Source organism: Rhodnius prolixus, unplaced genomic scaffold (genome assembly GCF_049639745.1).
Source record: "Rhodnius prolixus isolate KJV_2025 unplaced genomic scaffold, Rpr scaffold_5, whole genome shotgun sequence".
In the NCBI taxonomy this organism is placed as follows: Eukaryota; Metazoa; Arthropoda; class Insecta; order Hemiptera; family Reduviidae; genus Rhodnius; species Rhodnius prolixus.
The window spans coordinates 16,759,243-16,784,869 of NW_027411624.1; the positions used below are offsets into that span (position 1 = coordinate 16,759,243).

A 25,627-nucleotide genomic window follows, 5' to 3' on the forward strand; every position below is an offset into this window, starting at 1 on the left:
CTACGATTTAAAGATAAAAATTACAAAATTCGCGAAGCAAAAGTGGTAGTGTACGTAAAAACGTTATTTTAGAACTTATAGTCGATTAAAAAACGTGTTACTACAAAAATCAATTTAAATACTTCTAGTAGTATTCAAAATTTAGGAATCAACTAACAGATAAAGTAGTGAAGATTGACAGCGCGTGAACGTTGACACCCCAAAGCGTAGCGTTAATTGGGGCGCTATGCGCCAGCGGATAAAACCGGAAGTGACGAAGCGGGTCACAATAATCGTGAATAGGTCACACTTGAATACATGCAAATATATATAGAGAGTAGAGCAGAGGTAGGAATGAGTAACACTTACCCTTGCGGCCGGATGTGAAGCTCCTGAAGCGCAGTGCTAGAAGTATAAGGGCGAATGCCAGGACAGCGGATATGATAGAGGTATACGCGTCTCTAAGGAAAGCGGAAACAGTACATGTATATGCGTCTAGAAGGAAAGCGGAAATAGTAACTGTATATACTTGTCTGAGGGTTAAGCGTAGCGTGGAGGAAGAGGGAAATCTCAGGAAAGGCGTTAAGGAGAGGACGAACCTTGCACTGGAAGCGGGTCCACGGAGTGGCCCGCGAAGCGTAGAATTATTGGGGTGATGTCCCTGGATGTCAATCGAGTGCTGGTACGTGTATACCACCAAGGCGGAAGCGAAGCGTAGCAGCGTAGAGAAGCACAGTAAAACCAGCAGGCTCAAAGGCACATACACAGACCAAGCACCGTACAGGACGCCGGTCAGTAGCGGACTCTCTCAATAGATAAGGAGGTGACCCTATGGTCAAAGAGAAGGTAGAGGGGGTAGTTGGGCAGCGTGAGAATGGCATAGAATAACATCGAAAATAAGTTAAAATATATACAAAGCTGAAAGTCCAACCAGCGGAGGCGAACGTCAGTACGCGCGCGGGCGTGGGCCGACCAGTGCGAAGTCATAGCCAGCCGAACTGGCCGAACGTCTCCGATCGCGACCGAACAAGCATTAATAGTAATTTGTAAGTAATAAACATGCTATGGCCATGCAAGAATAATAAAAATATAAATTAAATATTTATTTGATAATGAAGTCTTTACCTATTTAAGGAATATCCATCAGCATCTCAGTAGATCACCAGTCCAATAGCACTTGACACTATTTAAAATAATTCACAACACTATTCGCACTAAAACTGTATATCATGCACCAAGTATAACTTAAACACAATTAATAAATTCGAACTTCACTTTAACACTCATTAATATTCACTTAAAAAATCACGTTAACAAAGAGACACGACTAACGAGTTAAAGATGGCCGCCGGTAACTGACCAACTGATTATCTAAGCAGTGTGACCAACATTTTTTTCATTTATGAATGAAATAAAATTCCTAATTCGCTAATTACACATTCACTTAATTATATTTGATGTTTTTTTTAACATAATGATTGAAAATAACTGAAAAACAATTTCGTCACTCCGCTTAGGTGACCGTCATTTACCAGCTGATCTCACTGGCCAGTTTGCGGCGGCCTTTTTAAACTCATTTTTGACGTGACTATTAGTGCGTAATATTGTGTTTTAGTGCGAATAGTGTTGTGAATTTGAGCAAAAAGTTAAGTGCTATTGCACTGGTGATCTATTGATCTACTTTTACTTTCTTTAAACACTTTAAAGACGTTCCATAAATTAGTTTTTGCGTTGTAACTTTACAGGTTTTTGCAAGTATTACATTTGTGCAGATTCTCGATGAGCCGGAAATAAATAATTTTTGGCCCTTGAACATGACGGAAGTAGTTGGTACAAATCCTTGAAATAAAATTAAATGATCTTATTCATATTTAACTTACAATCATTATTAGTTTATAATTGATTTAGTTCAATTATTTTAAATTATTATTAGAATACAGCGTAGTCTCAATACTTTTATGTTACCAATCTGTTTTCATATTTATTAATAACAATTTTCAAGTTTCAATCCTTCCTTGTTAAGTGTATTAAATTTACAAGCTAAGGTTAAATTAACCAACTAGTAGAAGTGCACATTTTGTTTGGTTGAATAGAAAAATTCTACGAAGAATCTTTGGCCCCAGAGTTAGAAGATAGCTTCTACCGCATTAGAGGAAGAAGAAGAAGAAGAGAAAAAGCTTTATAAAGAGGACGATTTAGTAGCTTAAACAAGCTGAGAAGGTTGCCCAGAACTGGATGGAACATCTCAACAGAATGGAAGAAGAAAGAGCTACTGAAGGTAAGAAGATAAGAGAAGGACCCAGGCTGAGAAGATATGGAAGATGATCTTCTAGCTTTGAATATAAAGCGTTGGATAAGAAAAGGCCGTAGACAGAGATGGTTGGTACAGAGGGTGGCCGAACGTCCTCTACAAAGGGACGAACAGTAAGGTAACGAAAAAACAGTATACCCAAATTTCTGACCTCCTCTCCACAGAACATAAAATGAAAAGATGAATATATTATTCAATCATAAAACGAAGAGCTTCGTTCTGACAAACTAAGACCACTTCTTTGCCTCACAAAATTATCATATTATCAAGAATACAGCGATTTGACCAATGTTGTAATGTTTCCTTCACCAAAATAGGTAAAAAGAAAGATTGCAATCGTGAGGAAATCCTAATATTATCAATTTTAAGCCCCTCTAAATCCCCAAAAAGTGGTTTTCCCAAATTAGTGTCTCAGTGGTTATCGTATACTCGTACTTAAAATAACACACTCGAAATAACAATTTTCACGAAACACAATCATTTTTAGGAAGTGGTACAATTTAGCATGATGTCCTATCAAGTGGTACGCGAGCCAAACAAGTTTGGGAAATGCTAATATGAATTAATGTAATGCCTACTTTTTCAGGCAGGCTTTAGGTGCCGTGGACGGAGGCGATTAGCAAACATACTTTACTGTAAATTTCACATATTAACACAAAATATATTATATAGATAAAATACAAGACCTAGACCGGGGGAATCGAATCTACTAAACCAACAATACATCTTAGCTTTGCGGGTCTTGCCTACAACCTTTTCGGCTATTGTGGCACCTTAAATATGAATTAAAAATGTACATATTAAGGTATTTTTTTAAAAGTGGTACATCTTAGAAAAGATGTACGAGGGTCGTTTGAAAAGTCCGTGCAAAAATAAAAACTACTTAATTTTTTGGGGTAAACCTTTTTTATTTTTCAACATAGTCTCCTTTTAGGCTTATACACTTCGTCCAACGCTGCTCTAGTTTGTTGATCCCTTCCGAATAATAGGATTTGTCCAAGTCTGAAAAATAGCCATTCGTTTCTGCAATCACCTCCTCGTTTGAATAAAATCTTTTTCCCGCCAGCCATTTCTTCATATTGGGGAACAAATAGTAGTCCGAGGGAGCCAAGTCTGGAGAATAGGGGGGATGTGAAACGAGTTGGAACCCTATTTCCATTAATTTTGCGACCACAACTGCTGAGGTGTGAGCTGGTGCCTTGTCGTGATGGAAAAGGACTTTTTTGTGGGCCAATCGTGGGCGTTTTTCTTGCAGCTCGGTTTTCAAACGGTCCAATAACGATGAATAATATGCACCTGTAATAGTTTTACCCTTTTCCAGATAGCCGATGAGGATTATTCCTTGCGAATCCCAAAAGACAGTCGCCATAATCTTTCCGGCCGAAGGAACGGTCTTCGCCTTTTTTGGCGCAGATTCCCCCTTGGTAACCCATTGTTTAGATTGTTCTTTGGTCTCAGGAGTGTAGTGATGTATCCATTTTTCATCCACAGTGACGAAACGACGCTTATAGTCCTGCGGATTCTTCTGGAACAGCTGCAAACCGTCCTTGCAACACTTCACACGATTTCGTTTTTGGTCAAGCGTGAGCAATCGCGGCACCCATCTTGCGGATAGCTTTGTGATGTCCAAATGTTCATGCAAAATATTATGTACCTGTTCATTTGAGATGCCCACAGCACTAGCAATCTCACGCACCTTCACTCTTCTGTCATCCATCACCATATCATGGATTTTAACAATGATTTCTGGAGTAATAACCTCAACAGAGCGTCCAGAACGTTCAGCGTCACTTGTGCCCATATGGCCACTCCGAAAATTTTGAAACCACTTATAAACTGTTCTAATCGAAGGTGTAGAGTCACCATAATGTTTATCAAGCTTCTCTTTAGTCTCCTCAGGCGTTTTGCCTTTCATAAAGTAGTGTTTAATCAACACACGAAATTCTTTTTCGTTCATTTTTTGAAAATCACTCGACTTCCTTGATTTAAACGAATGCAAAACACAAAGAAATAGACCGATCTGGCTGAAACTTGGTGTGTGTTCTTCCAAGAGATGCTACTAACTAAACATAACCTCGATACGCGCCAGTAGTGCTATCTCTCTGACTTTGCACGGACTTTTCAAACGACCCTCGTATATTATATAGATAAAATACAAGACCTACACCGGGGGAATCGAATCTACTAACCAACAATACATCTTAGCTTTGCGGGTCTTGCCTACAACCTTTCGGCTATTGTGGCACCTTAAATATGAATTAAAAATATACATATTAAGGTATTTTTTTAAAAGTGGTAGGTACATCTTAGAAAAGATGTATATTAAAGTAAACTACCTTTTCCTGTACAAACGCCAGTTTCATGCAAATTTAGTTAAATTTAGGTAATAACAAGACGTGTGAACAAACAAATCAGATTTCTCCAAAATATTGTTACGATAACAAATTATTACTTATTTAATTAACATTAAAATAATTGACTAAAATGAGCAAGCAATCAAAACATATTACAAAATTCATTTACCACACGATTTCAGTTGAATTAATGGGAAGTTTATTTCTGTAATACTTCAAAAATGGCCAAAACCCATAAATAATCTTTTATTTATTTATTTTTTTTTTTTAATTAGAGATATTCGGCCAGGCCACAGTAATGGTGGCTTAATTCCCACGTACAGATGCAATAATTCTCGACAAATCCAGGTTGATTCACTGCTCACATATTTTACAAAGTCCCAACAGAACTGACAACAAAAGCTATTTATAAACAGCAAATAAAGAATTAACTACTATGATTTAGATTTCAAACAATAAAATGAGTAAAAATTTAGTCAAAATGTAAAATATTTCACTGTCTCCCAGAAAAACAAACTATTAACAATTTTAATTTACAATTAAAACAGATTAAAACATTTCAAAAAGATGAAAGCGACAAGATTTGTTCCAAACTACTATAGTTCTTGTTTAGAGGATTTTCATTAAGAAGTTGAAAGAAACGTATGGCTTCTCATAAAAGTTAAAATCACATATTTAAGGAAAAAATAATAATAATTCGGCAAGAAATAAGTCTATATCGTTAAGTTTTGGAATTACCGTTAAGAAGGAAATGCTACTTCTGGTATAAAGGCAGATAAAAATACGATTTTCATAAATTCATATAAAATAAAATAAAAAAAAGACTATAATAAGAAAGCAAGTGGTTGGAAAGGAAAATGGACGAAAAAAAAGAGGAAAAACAAAGGAAACTGTGGAGGAAAAGATAGAAAAGAAAAGCACAATTCTAGGAGATAATCTCGGAAAACTTGACTAAACTTACATAGTTTTCTTTCTAATGTCTTTTCTACTCCACAGACTACTTTATTGTTCTTGGCATACTTCTCTTATAATTTCTCTTCTAGTTAATGTTTTTTTTATAAATTTATTTTATTTTTCTTCGTAGTTTTCTTAATAATAATAAAAGTGAGTCCTTCGAGAAAATTACAATGCGGAGATCCCGGATCGTGAGAGGGTGGATCAACTGCTCGTGAGAGGCCGTTTCCTCCTCTTCCTGACACAATCTGAACAACGGTTTAAAGCTAATATAGCCGCACCTTGTACAGATGCTTCCTGAACCTTACCACGCCCCTGTGAATAGGCCTGCGATCAGAGTAATCTGATTTCTACCCAGAGCACAGAGTCTCTTTGGCCCTTTGCTTACACAGCCAAGGCCATCATAGTCTTACTGAGTTTGACCCCAGGACACATCACACAGTTCTTTTCATGCTCTCTCCAGATCCAATCTCTGAAAGCCGCAAGAACTGCCCCCTTGATGATCACCAGGGCAGGTTCCGGGCCAGTGAATGGAGTGTTGTAGATTGTATTAAAAGGGCAGTTCCACCAAAAAGGGGAAGGAACGCAGACAATCCAAAATGCCCATTGTTCCCCGCCCACCAATCATCACATAAGAGATACCAGGGCTTTAAAACAAGTCCGGCTAAAGATTGCCAGATGCCAATACAATAAACCTAATAAAGTAGCAACAAGACACTAGAGGGCATGGTGACTCAATCGCCCAGTGCAATGAATAAACCTAGAAAGTTCCTAAAGATTACCAGTTGCTACAATCTCCGGTAGAGAAACATTTGACCTCCCGAAGACGAGAAATCTAGTTTTAGAATAAACGGGGCACACCTCTACAAAGTGCCGCACAGTCTCATTGGACTCACCACAGCCGGCGCAAATTGGCGAGACTGGTTAAGGCCGCATTTGAAAAGATGGTACGCTAAATTCGCCTGTCCACTCAACACCTGAACCAACTGGCGGTTCCGGGACCTGCTAAAACCAACTATAGCCGTTTTTGACAGGCCAAGAATTTCTTTAGCCTGACGGCAGTCAGCTCAGGATCTCCGAATGGAGATCGGTTAGCTCGGTTCCTGGCCAGCAGTGCAGTTGTTTCATTCCCTCTTAATCCCCAAATGACCCGGCACCCATTCTATCCGAACTTTATGGTGCCCAGCCAGTTATTCCAGGGTCTTTTTATATTCCCAGGGAAGAGGTAGTTCTGAAGGAAGTAAGGGCCTTCAGTGCAACTTTACTTACTTACTTACTCAAGGGCTATAACGGTCCATGAAGGACCCGAGCCTCAGCCATTACAGCTCTACACCTCTCTCTATCTCTTGCCGACGATCTCCATCTCTGCTGACTAAGGGCTTCCTAATCTTCCTGCACGTCGGTCAACCATCCTAGTCGAGGCCTTTTTCCACCAGGGTGTCCATATAGAGCTTTCCTAGGACCTCTCGTCTCCTCCATTCGGTGCAAATGTCCCAACCATCGCGGTCTACCAGATTTTATAGTGGCTAATATATCAGGCTCACCGAACTCAGTTCAACGACTTCTCAATTCGTCCTGATTCTATAGCCATCCTGCGTCCTTACAGGTCCGAAAATCCTTCTTAATACTTTTCTTTCCCACCTGCACAACCTTTTGTTCGTCCGCTTTGATTAATACCCATGCTTCCGAACCGTAGGTAACGATTGGACTTTGCTGTCCGAAAAGATGCAAATCTCCCTATTACTAGCAATAGTGATGTTAAGTGACAGTTTGTGACAAGAGAAGATTGTCCAGAAGCTGGCAATTGAGCGCATTAGTACGATTAAACTTAATATAATAATAGAATCCTTCAAGACGACACTTAATTAAGGTATTATGCGATCAACTGTAAGTTAACAAAAACATGATTTTACAAAATAAATATTAGTGATTCGTAAAGAGTGTAATTTTACTTAAAAAAATATTAAACCATAACTGATTCACTCCCTGAACGGTATATTTAGGACAGTTTATAACAGCCCTTAAGGGCTGGATGAAGAGATACCACTGTGTGTGGAAAGTGTGAGGAAGAATGGATTGCGGAGAGTATGCTAACAATGTATGTACAGAGTGTCATGTAATGGGAGAACCCACTCGCAAACCCATGGATTTACTCATCCCTATGAGTCTGGCTCGCATATTAATATGTTCACATCGCCAATACAATCGATAACCATAACTTACTCTCCTTTTAACAACTTATACTTTAATAAAATCCAAAATGTTCACATACTTTGTCCCTAACCTTACGTTCTCTTATTTTAAGATAGAATCTTTAATATTAATAGGCTTTATTGAAAACATGAGATTCTAGAAAGCAAAGGTAAATATTGTGTAAATTAAAGCAATATCTTAGTCAGCTCACTGTCAAACTTATTTTTTTTCAATTCTAAACAAACTATATTCGATATAATTCTATGTAAAGCACAAACTCAAATAATGAACAGCAGAATATTCTAAATTATTAATAATGTATTATTTTAAATTCAGTTATCTCAATTGGTTATTTAATTAAATTAGTGTTTATAATAGTTAATCCTCTAATAATCAAACTGATCAACCATAAATAATTGAACCACCCACAATAATGCAAATTTACCTGAAGTTTGCCAATTTTTATCGTTTAATTAAGAAATAAATTCTTGATTACGCATTTAGTTTTGTAGAATCAATACATCAGCCTTTTGGTTATTATACGTTCGTCATTAATTTATTAAAAAAATGTTTTTCTTTTATGAATTAGTCTGGTCCATGTACATTAGGGTGTTTCAAAAAATGATGACTTTTAAATTTTAAAGAGCGCCGGGTGGAAAATCGAAAGTTCATTTAAAAACAAAAAAGTTTCGTCCGCCGTAGAACAAAATCGATTAACATTTAGAGGTCGCTACCATCGATCAAAAAATTTTTGTTTTGCTTTTTTTTTTTTTTTTTATAAAAAATCCTTATTAAATGTTTTGTATCTTTTCACATTACAAGCAAAACATGTAATTGTACTAAGTTTATTTAAATATAATTTGCTATAAAGACAATGCAGTTGGAATCATTTTGATGGCCTTTTTATTTTCAAAGTTATGAATAATTAAAGAAGCTGTATTTAAAAAAAAAAAAATTAAGAAAAATATACATTTTTGAAAAATTTCGATTAATTAACGTTAAAATCACTTCATTTTTTTATGTGTTTCGTACAGAATTTAAAAAACAAATAATTTTGGTTACTGAAACGTCTAAATTAGGGAATATTTTGCATTTATTGTTATAATTTGAAATTGATTGATTTTATAGTAAATTAATTTCAGTAATTAATTGTAGAAAAACAAAAATTTTTTGATCAATGGTATCGACCTCTAAATATTAATCGATTTTGCTCTAATACGGACGAAACTTTTTGTTTTTAAATGAACTTTGATTTTCCGCCCGGCGCTCTTTAAAATTTAAAAGTGATCATTTTTTGAAACACCCTAATGTGCATACATAAAACGTAAAACCAAAATTTGTTACAGTTTTTTAAATATTTAGAAGAGGGGGACCCGACTATAGAACTTTGGGATAGAATCGATCAACCAATGGAAATCTATGAGGATTCTAAAGAGAATATGTAACCTCCTCAAACACCTGATAAATCCCCACACCTCCAACTTCACTCAGAATCTTCAGGTGACCTCCATTTTGGACAATCTAAGGTATCTATCAAGGCCCTTAGATGTTCTCTTTTGGAAATGCAGCCTATATTTGCTCAGACCTGGACACTCCTCAGTTCTCTTTCGGTTATAAGTAGTTAGATAGATCTTCGTCAGATTAAGTCCTTAGATGTTAAGTAAAGTATTGCCTCCTTTATCAGGCGGGCTTTACGTCCAAATACCAAATTGGTGTCGTGGACGGAAGCGTCTAACAAACAAACTTTACTATAAAGTTCTCATATTAAATATTCAATAAAATCCAAGGCCTAGACCGAGAATCTAACCTAGTACCACAATACTTTGCAGGTCTCGCCTCTAACCGCTCGGCTACTGTGGCGCGTGCCTTGGAGGTTATTCTAAGGCTATTATGCCACAAAAATAGCCATTATCCTACACGTCGCTGAGTGGTAAATAAGAAATAAGATATTCCCTTAAAGCTGGTTGTATACGGTCTTAGGCACGTCCTATGTTAGCCTAACTTAGTTATGTTAGGTTAAAAGCTGAAACGCGTTGTAAATCGATGCAAACGCGTCCAGTATGGTCATTGATTTCTAGAACGTTTCATAGTACACCTGCTGTTTATCGGCCTTAGACTTCATGCTAGAGTTTCTCGTTTGTACCACTTTTTTGAGAATGAGGCCTCATTTGAATGTTTGCAGTCATAAAGCTGTTGATAATTTGGGACATCGCAATCTCATTGCTAACGTCGATTTGATTAGGAGGAGATCGGATACTAAAAGAGAAGTTTTATTAAAACTTCATAAATTTTCTTTTGATTATCTTTGAGTGAAAAACTAAACGAGTATTCGTGGAACCTAATTTACTTACATATTAAATGAATACAGAATTTGTCTTTTGCATTCTGTGACTAGCGATGTTGCATTGTTTATTCAAGACACTCTGTAACAGGCGTACATGAAACTGTTGATTTGGACCGAATAAAGAAGCCTTATTCTAGAAGAATATACGATAAAATTATAAATGGATAGCATGCTATGAATTAAAATTAATTTGTTGGAAGTCTGTTAGTAGAATATTAATTAAAATGTAGCCAAAACTTTCGAAATCCCGACAAAATATATACAGTCATGGAATTTGCTTTGAGAATGACTGGAATACAGTGTATCAGTATTTTGTGCTTAGAATATAGTCTGTAGATATGTAATGTCTGTAAATGAGTTTATCTGGAGATGTGAGCTCAAAAGTTATTGTCCTCTTTAAGGCATAAATGTTATTGCTTGAAGGTTACACATAGTGGAAGATAGAACATCTGTTATCACATTAGAAAATAGAAACAGCAAAAAAAGAATAGAATTTGTTTTATAAATGTTTATAAAGTGTACGTATAACTTAACCCTTCGCTGCATAGCCCTTTTATTTGTCTAAATGCTTTTTTCCCTTTGAATTATTTAGTGTTGGGATAGCCATTTTATTACCTTTTGCATTTAACCTTCTTTGTAAGAGGTGTTGTCTCTATTGTTGCAGTCCAAAAGAAAATCAACAGAGAGAAATGTAAAAGTGGCTACATTCATTTTTAGATTGAAAGCTATTGCATTTTCTTTTACTCTGCAGTCTTTTCGCATTTAGTTATCAAAATAGTGGTAGTTATCCGCACTATATATTGGTTCAAAAGGATGTATGGTAATATGGGACCCCATGGGTGCTGGTAATATGGAAGCCTGTTCCATACTGCAAGCATTACAAGCAAATAACTTATATTTCTGTGGAAAAAATAAGAAGATTCTAAAATGGGGCTAAAAAAAGCTGCAAAAATATCAATTGTACCTAAACCCACTCTACGGCGACTTGCAATGAAAATACTAAGGTGTTCCATATTACCCGCACCTCAAGTCAGAGGCACCACTTTCACTTTTTCCATAGAATTGAAGGTTGCTCATCTGGTGGTTGGAGGAGAGTAAATTTGAAGACAATAGTGCAAGACTAATATATAAAGCTAATAATTACCAGAGAAAGCAATACAATTTTTTGGAATGTCTAGCATAGGTAAGTCAAAAACAAAGAAGGGTTCCATATTACCACCACTTCCTCTATGTATAATACAAATTAAGGTGCCACGTTAGCAAAATATTGTAAGAATACATTAATTATTTTTTACATTTACAACCGAGTGCTAAATGGTGTAGATAATTATAATAATTGGTTAGAAGTAGGGCGCCACGGTAGCCGAGTGGTTAGAGGCGAGACCTGTAAAGCTAATATGTATTGTGGTATACTGGGTTCGATTCCCCGGTCTTTGCCCTTGGATTTTATTTAATGGTTAATAAAAGAAATGTACAGTAAAGTATGTTTGTTAGTCGCCTCCGTCCACGACACCTAATTGGTAGTTGGACGTTAAGCCCGCCTGAAAAAATAGGCATTACTTTACTCTATACATATTAAATTCAGGCAGTTATTGTTATAAATAGTACATAATAGTTTTTCGTTATTCCGGAGAGCATCTTTGTGTTTATTTATCATATCTTTCACGAAATTTTGGATACTTTATCACCTAATCGTGAGGAATAGTTGAGAGAATCGTTGAGTAAATTCGTGAGGAATAGGCAAGCTGTCGTTTATCTAGATCTTTTCACAATTTGGACCAAAAGTTGTCAGACCTAATTAGATGGGTGAATTACACAAGAAAAGTGAGGCTACTATTTAATTAGATGGGTGAATTACACAAGAAAAGTGAGGCTACTATTTTATGAAATTACTTCTCTTAGGAAAATGCATCGAAGTAACCATCCACATATTGCATGGGAGTACATGCATTTGCACAATTTCTTTATCACTCATCTATTTTTGCGTGTTGCACATTTATTACACTTGCAAAATAAGCAAATAAAAAAATTATAAGGGAGATTCTATAAAACTATGGCAGATCAGTTACCTAGACAACCATGGTTTAAGGAAACTGTCACTAATAAATGGGTTGTTACGACAATAAGCAGGCTGAGAGCGAACCACGCTGTGTGTGGAACCGTATCTTCACAGGATCAACAAAAAGATTGCAATGAGGAGGAGGATTTCAAACATATATAATGATAGGTCCACGTTATGTAGTAGAAAGGAAACGAATGTTTGACAGGTATTTAGATGCACCATTTCTCTAAGAAGACATAATATTCTCCACCAACATCTGTGTGCTTAAATCTGTAGCAGAGCCTAGCAAAGAAATATGAATGTATTTAAAAGTTATAGCCGATTAGAATGAATGGAAGAAAATGATTAGAGAAGGATCAGGTGATTTTAATTTCGGTTAAGCTATAAGGATGGCAGGAATATACGAGGGTCGTTTGAAAAGTCCGTGCAAAAATAAAAACTACTTAATTTTTTGGGGTAAACCTTTTTTATTTTTCAACATAGTCTCCTTTTAGGCTTATACACTTCGTCCAACGCTGCTCTAGTTTGTTGATCCCTTCCGAATAATAGGATTTGTCCAAGTCTGAAAAATAGCCATTCGTTTCTGCAATCACCTCCTCGTTTGAATAAAATCTTTTTCCCGCCAGCCATTTCTTCATATTGGGGAACAAATAGTAGTCCGAGGGAGCCAAGTCTGGAGAATAGGGGGGATGTGAAACGAGTTGGAACCCTATTTCCATTGATTTTGCGACCACAACTGCTGAGGTGTGAGCTGGTGCGTTGTCGTGATGGAAAAGGACTTTTTTGTGGGCCAATCGTGGGCGTTTTTCTTGCAGCTCGGTTTTCAAACGGTCCAATAACGATGAATAATATGCACCTGTAATAGTTTTACCCTTTTCCAGATAGTCGATGAGGATTATTCCTTGCGAATCCCAAAAGACAGTCGCCATAATCTTACCGGCCGAAGGAACGGTCTTCGCCTTTTTTTGGCGCAGATTCCCCCTTGGTAACCCATTGTTTAGATTGTTCTTTGGTCTCAGGAGTGTAGTGATGTATCCATGTTTCATCCACAGTGACGAAACGACGCTTAAAGTCCTGCGGATTCTTCTGGAACAGCTGCAAACCGTCCTTGCAACACTTCACACGATTTCGTTTTTAGTCAAGCGTGAGCAATCGTGGCACCCATCTTGCGGATAGCTTTGTCATGTCCAAATGTTGATGCAAAAAAATTATGTACCCGTTCATTCGAGATGCCCACAGCACTAGCAATCTCACGCACCTTCACTCTTCTGTCATCCATCACCATATCATGGATTATTTTATCAATGATTTCTGGAGTAGTAACCTCAACAGGACGTCCAGAACGTTCAGCGTCACTTGTGCCCATATGGCCTCTCCGAAAATTTTGAAACCACTTATAAACTGTTCTAATCGAAGGTGCAGAGTCACCATAATGTTTATCAAGCTTCTCTTTAGTCTCCTGAGGCGTTTTGCCATTTCATAAAGTAGTGTTTAATCAACACACGAAATTCTTTTTCGTCCATTTTTTTGAAAATCACTCGACTTCCTCGATTCAAACGAATGCCAAACACAAAGAAATAGACCGATCTGGCTGAAACTTGGTGTGTATTCTTCCAAGAGATGCTACTAACTAAACATAACTTCGATACGCGCCAGTGATGCTATCTCTCTGACTTTGCACGGACTTTTCAAACGACCCTCGTAAAGTACTGATCCATCCATTAGCTGTAGTTTATGTAAATAGTTGGATATAGTAGAGGGATGAATGTGTGAAGCGAATGTATTTGTAGGTAAGAATGGAGAGTGAGTGAAATTCTAGTGATAAGCACCTAGACGATGCTGGCTGTATGGCGAAAGCCAATGCCATAAAAAATGGTAATAAAAATTATTTATTCGAATAGACAGAAGTTGTAACTGTATTGCCCAGTTTTTTAAATTTTCATTTCGTGATGGTGTTGAGCCAATATACGTGTATTTATTAATAGTGAAGCGATGAGAATGGAGTCCTGGATAGGCACTAATACTAATACTTTTAATCAATTTTAAACTGAGAAAAAATTAATTAAGAAACATGAATATTTTATATTTTTGTAAAGTGGATATAAATAAAAATTGAATTATTTTATTTGGTGGCAAAAAATAAGTTCTATGCAAAATGTTGTCATCAATGGGCTGATATATATTTTTTACTTTATTTGTGTTTTTTATTTCAATTTAAATGACAAGTAAACCGCTCAGGTTTTGTCTGCACCCGGCATTCCACTCTCTGCCGAGCGAATGCAACAACTGCGTCACCTTTATATTCACCAATATTTCATTATGTGTTTTGCAGAGTGAATGTTGCAGGGGTTTTTTTTTACGGATTAACACTGGAGAATGGCCGCCGACTGAAATAACCACGTACAAAAAAAAAAAAAAGAACTAGAAAGCAATAAGTTGAAAAGGTTGTGTTGAACCTGTCAATCTGGTAACGTTGAATAAGCCGAGACTGTAAGAGTATATAGCAGGAGCGAATGTTTATCTAAAGGGAACATTTTCGCTTCCACAATCCGTACAGAATTATTGAAAAGATTGTTCACCAATTCTGCTAAATTTAAACATTTCTGTTTTGCTAACAGAAACTGAAATGTGGGAAAATTCAATACATTTTTTATTCGTTAAAAGGAAAATAATTTATACAGTTATCACCTGAATTCATATGGCACAATATTGTTTTAGAATAATTTATTATTTCATTTTCTTTTTATTTTTGTATTTAAAGGCTTGTCAAAATCTAAAGGTCATTGGCGCCTGGCATTATTTACCGGCTTCCAGACAATGTTCTCACTTTACAGGTGACTCCGGACAGTCACTTCCAGACTTCCGGCAAAAAGGAAAAGAAAATCTAAGGGCCAGTAAGTTACCTTTTGTGTTGATCTATTCTCTTATAATTTAAACTTAGGATTCAAAATTGGCGAGGAATCGGTCAAATAAAACAACTCGTCTTTTTGCCAACGTTTCGACAACTTGATAAACTAACACTGTTGAGTGTGCTCGTGAACACGTTTTCTTGCCAAAACAAACGTAATTTCTCATACGAAGATAAAAGGAATCCTGGAAAATGATATACCGTTTGAAAGCGCATTAGGCAAGGAAACTTTTATAAAAAGTGCCAGCTCACTTTACAGGTGACTCCGGACAGTCACTTCCAGACTTCCGGCAAAAAGGAAAAGAAAATCTAAGGGCCAGTAAGTTACCCTTTGTGTTGATCTATTCTCTTATAATTTAAACTTAGGATTCAAAATTGGCGAGGAATCGGTCAAATAAAACAACTCGTCTTTTTGCCAACGTTTCGACAACTTGATAAACTAACACTGTTGAGTGTGCTCGTGAACACGTTTTCTTGCCAAAACAAACGTAATTTCTCATACGAAGATAAAAGGAATCCTGGAAAATGATATACCGTTTGAAAGCCAATTAGGCAAGGAAACTTTTATAAAAAGTGCCAGTCGGATAACGATCACATAAGGGGCCTAATGAGTTTTCTTCAAAAATTTCGATTACTTTTATTTTTCCAGTATCCAGGAGGAATATTGAGGCTGTTTGGAGAATAACTTATGCTTCGAAATGGTATCAATTTTTAGAAAATTTATCTGTCTTTCTAACTGTGTCATCAGAATAGAATTCGGACTAAAACTTTCTGAGTAATAACATTTTTTATTGCAAAAAATTAATGATTTTAGAAAAAAAATTAAAATGACGTCACTCAAGAACAGGGGAAAATATGAAGTTGGCCAATAACTACGTCATTGAACTCCACTTTAGATGAACTACACACAGTAGGCCTATGGACCATACTTACTGGTTCACCCTGCATATTTACAAATGAATAATCTGCAACGTCAACTAAATTAATTACTTCCATCTCATATCTCATCTGTGATTAATATTGTGAACGCCTTAAATTAAGGACCCTGCAATCTGACCTGAATCGGCGCTTATCGTCTCTGTTATGTTCCACTATTTTGGACTGGGGCAAAATGGACGTTTGCGCCGAGAAGTCTTTGGCCAAATGGATAACTCCTGTATACTCTACTTAAGTTCAGACAAGCATAATTATATAGGGATGCCTCAATAGTACTTAGGATATTCTAGGATTCGCAGGATGCAAGTGAGCGGCATGAATGTCAAAAGCCATCTTGGACGGACTTCCATCAGCATCTTTTTTTTTTATATGTTAACCATAAGCTGAAATCGCGGCGAATCCATCTAAAAATGAAATTAAAATATTGGATCTCGATGAACTCGCGAGTAGATGTGCGTACAAAGACTGATGAAATCGTTAGTCTTTGTCCAAATGGATAACTCCTGTATATTCTACTTAAGTTCAGACAAGCATAATTATATAGGGATGCCTCAATAGTACTTAGGATATTCTAGGATTCGCAGGATGCAAGTGAGCGGCATGAATGTCAAAAGCCATCTTGGACGGACTTCCATCAGCATCTTTTTTTTTTATATGTTAACCATAAGCTGAAATCGCGGCGAATCCATCTAAAAATGAAATTAAAATATTGGATCTCGATGAACTCGCGAGTAGATGTGCGTACAAAGACTGATGGAATCGTTAGTAATTTTTACGCACACAATTTGCCAAATATATCGCGAAAAGAGGCACCGTTAGTTGGCTATTCAATAAAAGTATGAAGATATCACAAAACAAGTATGTGCATTTTAATCTAAAATTCAAATTTCAACCAGAATTTATTCTTCTTACAGTGGACGTTGTATATTTATTAATCAATTAATAATTGTGAAATGAATATTTTAGATCTAGAATTTAGTAAACAGAATAATATGTTAGCTAGTTGTTAAGACGGTTTACGCTGAGGTTAGTTCGCTCTGTTGAGGTATATGTTATATCCGCAGTCTACATAAACTAAGGTAATTATAATATAAATCACTTGTAATAATTCATTTAAATGTACAAGCCCCTTACAAGTGAGTTAACTTCATTATTCACCAACCAAACGCACATCTGATATATTATCATGTGGCGCACAAATATATATTTTACATCACTTCCACAGTTATATTCAATTTCCTAAACTAGAAGATTACAATTATGTATTGAATAATCTATCAACTACAAAATATATATTCAAAATTAAGCAGCAACTTTAAAATTGCTTAAAGCTAAAGTGATGGATCTAAAAAATAAAATTAATAACTCGCTAGAATGGATTAAAATTTAAATAGAAATCAAATATCGGACAAATTCGCATTAAATAGTTCTGGGAGTCTATTATGGTATGTTAGAAATGATTTGGGTTTTTTCTGTGCAAGGTTTGGTGCTTTAAATTTACGTTTCTACACAGATTAGGTGTATTGCTGGAAGTATTACGAGCAAATTGAGAATTTAAAGCGTTCTTCTTTCCGAAAAAAGTGCTTGATCTGTCATAGTTTACTCCCTTCATTTAGAGCCAGTCTTGAATTGTATATTAATGTTTAAGTAAACGGTTAAACGTTAAAAATGAAAACAGTCTCCTGAAAAGCCGGATTGTAAAGGTTCTAATTTTGGACATGATGTTTTTTTTTTAATGTAAATATTGTAAAGGCAGTGAATTTTTGAAATTAGAGGAACCCAAGGAATTTTTCAGTTCACTGCTGGTTTCCACATTCGGTGAATGAGCTAACTGTAAGAAAAGAAATCTATGTGGAACCATCTAGTCTCAAACCCAAGATATCGCTCTACGTGCTGTGCTCTTGTATGCCGAGGGTATGCCAACGGCTCGATTCCTCATGTTGGGCAAAGTTAGCGCCCAAAACGCTAATTATTCTATATAATTCCACAATTCTAGTATAATCCCATAATTCTTCATTACTGGACGCCTGAGATGGTACAGTGAATTGTTGAATCTTTTAAATAAGAACAATATTGGAATCTAAATTGACCTAAGCTTGATGGAAATATTCTGCTTTCCTTCTAGGTGCTTTCGAAAATCTATCTCACCACAAAGATTGCTAATTTTTTCCATAAAAGCTGATAATAGTGCTTCTCAAAAGCATTATACGGTTCTCTCCTTTAATTTTAAACAGGAATTATATATTTACTTTCAAATCCTGCGAATATATCATTAAAGTAAGGTCCTAAATGCTAGAATTGACCTAGAATTAGGATTGTGAAGCGTTCCCATTTGTAATTTAGGGATCTGAAGATCACTTCATTACTGGATGCCTCGAGTATAATGACTTTCAAATCAGATATTCAAACTGGGCACAATCAACGAATAGGCAAGCCAAAACTCTGGACTCCCACGCTTTGTTTGTAGCAGCACTTATGGTGGCGAAGTCAAGATCTAGGCAAGAACTAGAGTTATTCGACATTCCAGATCATCGACTGAAGCCACGGGATTAAGGTTACTGTACACTTTATTTTTTTAGATATCCCCACAAAAAATAGTCCATTGGGGTTAAGTCCAGAGATCTAGGTGGCCATTGGATGGGTCAATGAGTCCCTAAGCACTTTTCATGGAAATTTCTGTCCAGGAACCTCCAACAACTCTCGCATTATGTACCGGGCAACCATCTTGTTGAAAATACATATCTAGCCTCTACGTTGTAGAAGAACATCTTCAAGCAGAACTGGCAAAATGTCTCTTAAAAAATGTTAGATACCTTTCACCAGTTAAGTTCTCTCTGTAAAAGTATGGGCCGATTAGTTGATTTCCTAAAACTACACACCAAACTTTTGTAGAAAAAACAACCTGAACGTCGAATAACTCTAGCCTGCCTAGATCTTGACTTCGCCACCATAAGTGCTGCTACAAGCAAAGCGTGGGAGTCCAGAGTTTTGGCTTGCCTATCCGCTGGTTGTGCCCAGTTTGAACAGATTCTTTTAAAAAAATAACGTAATTTTGACAGTAAACTGAAATTTGTTTTTCATATTTTAAATTACCATAACTTTTGAAAAACCTAACCGATTTCAAAAATTATTTTTTTTTTGTTTTTTTAGGAGCTCAAATACTATAAAAATATGCAAAAAAAATATAATGTTCCATTTTAAAAAACCCAAAGTTGGATGCTGTATCTCGAGATACAAGGGTTTAAAAAAATGGGTCAATCACTGAAAATAAACTAGACTAAAAATGATTAAATACGTGTTTTTTATTTTTTCGAAATTTCCCGCCGTTAAAAAAAAAAGTGGGTGGAGCCTGTAACCATGGTTACCCTGTATTCGTAGTTCGTAGCGATAGTTTTTTTTCTTTTCTTTTTCCAAACATTTTCTCACAATCCTTGTTTTACAACTACGATGAATTAGTAAAAGTTCATTAGGAAAAGTTATATTAATATAATATTGTAAAGTTTTTCTTGTCCTTTTACTAAGAAAGTACTTTACTTACACAACTAGTGCCTGCCACTAGTTATTTTAATATTATGTGGGTTTGATTAAATAATAAAACTCGCTAAATTTGTAAGTAATAACCTGATTTATTCACCTTTACTAACATTAACCTTTACTAGCAACTAACGCTATTCATTACAGTCACCATTTACAACAGTCACAACAGTTTACTGTTACTTACTCACTACGTAACGCCACAAAACTGTTCCCCGACTGACCACTGGTCCGCACTGCACCGAATTGCACTAGTCACTGCTACACAAACAAAGCTCTACTCACTAACTGACTAACCGCCTGACTAGCTATCTCTGAAGCACTCCGCAACACTGACTCTCTCAAACTGTCACTTCCAAAGTGTCTCTCCAAACTAATGTCTCTCCAAGACTCACTCAAAACTAACTGATTAAAACTGATTAACAACTCATTAAGAACTCGTTAAGAACTGACTTCTCCAGCTGTGTCTGCCTCCTTTTAACTGCGTGCCTCCCTCCAACTGGGACTGCCCTCCTCCAACTCTCTGAGCATAAGTTTCCACGCCCTCCTGATGTTCATTGGCTGGAGAAAATATACTGCCACCACCTCAGCTGGGGGCCGCCCTCCTCCTACTCTCTGTCTCGCTCCTACCTGTCAATCACGGGCTGGGAAAACGCATATGCCACCACCCCAACTGAGGCCTTTCTCTTAGCTGGCTTTTACACAGGTCACTAACTCCTTGAACAATCTAGCCCTCTCCTTTCTAGTTCAGGTAGAGACCGGCCCTTTTGTCTACACAGTGGTGGCCTGATACCGACTTTGGTCGCTTAACTTCTAGAACAATTTAGGCCTTTCTTCTCTGCCACAGGTAGATACCGCCCTTTTGTTTATGCAGTGGCGGCCTGTTCCTGACTTTGATCGCTCAACCCCTAGAACAATCTAGGCCTTTCTTCTATGCCCAGGTCAACTTCGTTACAATGTTATAGAATAACCTAGTTATAACCTTCCAAATAAAATAACCACGATACGCTACTGGTTTTATATGAATGAACAGTAAGAAAACACAAATAACCCACTTGTGGCACAAATATACATCTCCCATGGGTTTGTACTAGGTTCACTAGATTAGGTTAGCGATTATGGTCTCTCCATAGTAAAGCTTGCAAAGCAATCCGCTCGCCACCAAATAATGCAGCGCTTTAATAGAAAAAACAAGCAACGTAAAAAAACAAAATCCAAGCTGAGTTTAAAAAAAGGGAAAAAAAGGTAGTGGGAGAGAACTCCTCTGAGATTAATTAAAAACGAAAGAAATAAAAAATATACACAGCCATATTACGATTTTTAGGATAAGAGAAAAATTTTTAACGTACTTTTAATTAAAACTAACGACCTTTCACTGCTTTGTAAACAAAACTTCTTTTTTTTTTTGTAAAAAAAAATAAATAAAAAATAAAATATAAATCCTCTTTATTCCTAAAAAGGGTTCGTGTTTTCTTTTTAATCTATGTCATTAAGTTCTAAGTGCCAATTCACTTCCAACTTCACATTTCGCTTAAAATAAATAGCAATTTGATGAATAATTACTTCTAAATTAACAAAACAAATAATGGACTTACCATAATATTTAATTTTCAAACTGAGGCACTTTTTTATGGATTTTGTACGAAGCAGAAAGTAACTGTACGCTGTTAGTATTAAGATTGAAAACACTAAGTAGCAATCTGGTTACCAAAACAAGTAACCATTTTCTAGATTAATAAGTTTTGGAAACACGTAAACTCGATAAAAGACTTAAACACGTTACACTAAAAATTAAGATAAATCTTATGGACAGTTGAATTCTTCAATTAACCGTCAGAAAACTGGTTGAATAGTTTTGCAGATTCTCATAGTTTGGCTCCATTAAAAGTCTTCATTGGGTTCAAAAGTGTTTTGTACATTTTTTTTTATTTTTATTTATTTATCCTTTTTATTGAAATTTACCCCTGTAACTACAGGGTACAATAAGTAAATGAGATGAATGTTGTGACCGGTCAGGGGCGGTATCCTTGCGGGCGCCAGATAGCCGAAGCTATCAGATACGATATCCCTAACCAGCCTCAATTAGAAAAATACCCTTAAAGGTGCCTCTGGTAGGATAGCTCACTGGTGAGAGGAGGGAGGGTCCTGGAGACAATCACCTGGGGCGATAGGGAGTAAAATAAAATTCTCTCGCGCTTAGAACCAACATCAAAATACCTTTACTTAAGGAAAAATTCATACAAATAGGAAAATTTATGCTAGATACAAAATAATAATAAAAATATAGAACTCACAGACGACAGATAACATAAGCAGGCACTGGCCAGGCCGAACGCACGGTAGAGAATGAATTTTTTTATTATTTCTTTTTGGAATCTTGGCTGTAAACAGCGCATGGTCTTGCAGTCCAAAGTTCAAATTTATTTTATGTAGCAGCTCCTGCCACCTACGACTATTTTTCGGTTACACCCCCTCTTCTTTGGAGGCGTAGACCTGTCGAGCCGTTGATGCAGTTACCCGTCCGGGTCTGGAGTTTGGAAAACTGGATTTGCCTCTGCAGTTGGCTGGTGCAAGACATCTTCGGGAGGATCTCCCTTGTAAGGTTTCAATTGGGTGACATGGCATGCTCCTAGCGCCCTTCCTTCCTCTGTCTGTAGCTCATAGACATTGGTTGATACCTTCCTTGACACGAGGAATGGACCATCGAACTTGGGTGCTAGTTTAGCTGAAAACTTGTGCCCAGCTGACGATAGATGATGACTTTTCCGTAGAACTTGATCGCCTACTTGGAACGTAACGTTTCGTCTTCGAGTATTATAAAAACGAGACTGTTTTTTATTAGAAATTATTAAGTTTTTCTCCACTAAGGTCCTAAGTTCTTGTAATTTTGTGAGTGATGGTATCCAGGCAGATGGTTCAGACCAATTGTCAGCACTCTGTTCCACTGAATTACGGTAGGATCTACGACTATTTTTCGGTTACAATGTATATAAATAACGTGGCAGACGTGAATGACGGTCATCCAGTGATGGCCTCCATTAGTCACCTAGTTGGTCACTGGGCCAACGGCGCCTCAGCCGTCTTCGAGGCTTGGAGGTTAGCGTAGTTGAAGACAAGTTTGCAACTAAAGGGTTGGGATGAAATGAGAGTTTTTGATGAACATTTTTATATCGGATTTTGGCAAGTTCGGAGATGAGTGGAATTTGGAGATCTGTATGTATTGTGTGGTTGCTAACATAGAATGGAGCGTCTACTATGCGGCAGAGTATTTTGGATTAGAGTGTTTGCAGTCTATTGATGTTGGATTTTTTAGCTGTTCGAGTCCGTAAGTCCATATTGGTGTGAGAAGAGCTGTATAGAGTGGTCGTTTGTTCTGTAGTGAGAGTTTTGAGCGTTTGACGAGTAGTCTGGCTAGAAGTTTGTATCGTTTGTTTAGTACGGTACGTTTAAGTCACGTATGGGGGTTCCAGGTAAGTCTCTTGTCTAGGTACATTCCAAGGTACCGCACATGGTCGGCTGGTGGGATAGGTGTATGATGTAAGAAGGCAGGTGGTGGAGTTTGACGTTTGAGTGTGAAGACTATGTATTTAGACTTAGTTGGGTTAATAATTAAATAAGTTGGGTTTTGTACATGAATTTGGTTAATCAACATCCCCAAAATATCCATTGTAGCTGTTCATCGATAATGTCTGTGCAACAATTTTTTGTCTTTTTCAGCCTCGTATGTGTGGGTTCCTGCAAATCGGCTGAGTAGATACAGTCCGCGGTTAGAGTATTTGAGTAGAATGGTCAATATTCCTCTGACGTTAATGTGCAAAGGACAGGTAAATGTGAAAATATTCTGTTGGCACTTGTTTTCCTTCAATCTTAATTTCCATGTTTTACACTGTAAGGAGATGGGCTCAAGGTTGGATGCATTAAAGACGCTAGAAACAGGATCTGGATATGCAAATAATATTGCAGTAACATCTGCTTTGAAACTAATCAGGTTTCTGGATGTTTTCATTGAACATCTGAACCATTTGCTTATCAATGCCGCACCTAATTCTGAAATAACAATCTATCAGGTAGAAGTGGAAGATTCGGTAACAAGAATAAGGAAGAATTGCTTTAATTTGGTAGTCCTGGATGTCAAATTCTATTTAAAATCGCTCAGCATAATTTCATAAATCGAAACAGCTTATAGAAACTATGTTATATAATTAATTATCATATTTTCGTGATAACATAATATTAACATACAACCCGTTGAATACTGACAACTTCAATAGATCTATTCAACAGGAAAACAACCTCATTTAAAGGTTACCATTTCCGGTATACCTGTTTGTAATGAAGGATGAACATAACATTATTCTACCAGATAGTGTTTATTTTGTTGGAACGCACTATACCAGATGTCAGTAGAAATTTAGTCAGCTGTGGTTGACAGTAGCAAAGACAAATACACAAGCTAGTATAAATTCTGTCTAATGTCGGCATAAATAATAAATTTATTGGTACCAGAGGAATTTGGTCTTTGTAATTGAGGTTAACTGAAATTTAGCATAAGTCTAAATTATCACATTTCTGTTCTTTTAACAACATGTTCACTATTTGGGGCCCACAAAGTTCGGATTGTATTTGTATTTTCGTCATTTAACCAGAAGAATAATTGGTACCAAAAGTACCTAATTTATTAATGGTTATTTAGAGCTAAAAACCAGTGTCCACAGTCCAGGGTAGGAGAAATGGTACATACATCGCGTACTCTTAAAGAAAAGTCAAAGGATCTTATTGCGTCACGAAAATTAAAATATACGTTCACATTTCTTGAAAAATAACACAATTTAAGCCAGTTTGTTGTCAAGCAATTTTGCCTTGTGCAAGTTTAATGCGATTATGCTAAATTTATTTCAGCATTCGGCCAAAATCGTACAATACATTGCACTCCTGAACATTCAGGTGAGAGTGCATTTTTGTACGCATATCCCCGATATAGACGGACAAACCTGGACGGACAAACGAGAAAACGTTTGAAACTTGGTGTAGATTAAAAAAATGGAACCAGCTAATAATTTTCGTTTCTTCCACGTTAATGGACACCCAACCAAAAATCCATTGCATTACGTCTTTCCAAATATTTCCCATTCAAGGCACGTTCTTCAAGCAATCCATTTCCATGACCTCAGATTCTTCTTTATCCTAGGCTTAGCTCTTTGCCTTTTTCAGCATTCCAGTTGAAAAACTGGATTCGGAATTCTTTTTTTCATCCATTCTTCTTAAATCACCTTACTTTATTTATATTTATGAGCCGTTCACTATACGATTGTGGAGAAATGCGATGAAATAATGTACATTTTTTTTTTTTTTAAATTCCGTTTACAATATAAATTAAAATAAATTTATCGTTATCATTCAGCGCTTGCTACTGAATTTGAGTTGAATCATTGCAACAATTTACATTAGAGCACTGAGTTAATCAGAATGGCTTCTGAAATAAGTTATTTATTATTCAATGGCTACAAAATTTTTTATGGTTAAATGCTGTTATATTTTTTAATGATTTAAGGCGCGTCAACATCTCAGGTTATTGGCGCCCGGAGTGCACTGCCAGCCTCCGGACCGTGTTCTCTCGTTACAGACAACACTGACCATCACCGGACAGTGAGCTGTAAGATTCTCCTAGGAGGAGAAAATCTAAGGGTCAGCAGCTGGATTCGAACCTGGGACCTCCGCGTGGGAATCCAATACGCTAACCGCATAGCTAATCCCTTCCCTATTAATACTGTTATTCTTAATAATTTAGGAAATTTATTGTAAATATAAAAAGCTATAGACTTAACTAAGTCTTGGGCAATTAAATTTAAGATATTTCAAAAAGAGGAGATATTAGATTTGTGCAATGAATATATAGAAGAACATTGCACTGCACTTAAGATATATGATCTCTGCCAGGTAGGTATGAGGAGAACCTCATAGATGAGGTTCAGATTCTGCAGAAGGATTTCAAACCAGGAGAAACGATATTCCATTTTTTTCTATGTTAAAACTTACTAGTACATTCTAAGTA

The 25,627-nt window shown here is 36.5% G+C and overlaps 1 protein-coding gene across 3 annotated transcripts in view; it reads right to left on the reverse strand.

The window, feature by feature from the left end:
• The window catches only part of LOC141458884 (neurotrimin-like), a 708,924-nt gene that overhangs the window by 355,629 nt on the left and 327,668 nt on the right, over positions 1-25,627 (reverse strand). Inside the window, exon 1 of one of the 3 annotated variants that reach the window (XM_074137437.1) lies at positions 349-762. The exons of the other annotated variants lie outside the window; for them this stretch is intronic. The gene's annotated coding sequence lies outside the window, so the exon portion shown is untranslated. Of the gene's footprint in view, positions 1-348; positions 763-25,627 lie in introns of those variants that run through there. 3 annotated transcript variants of the gene reach the window in all.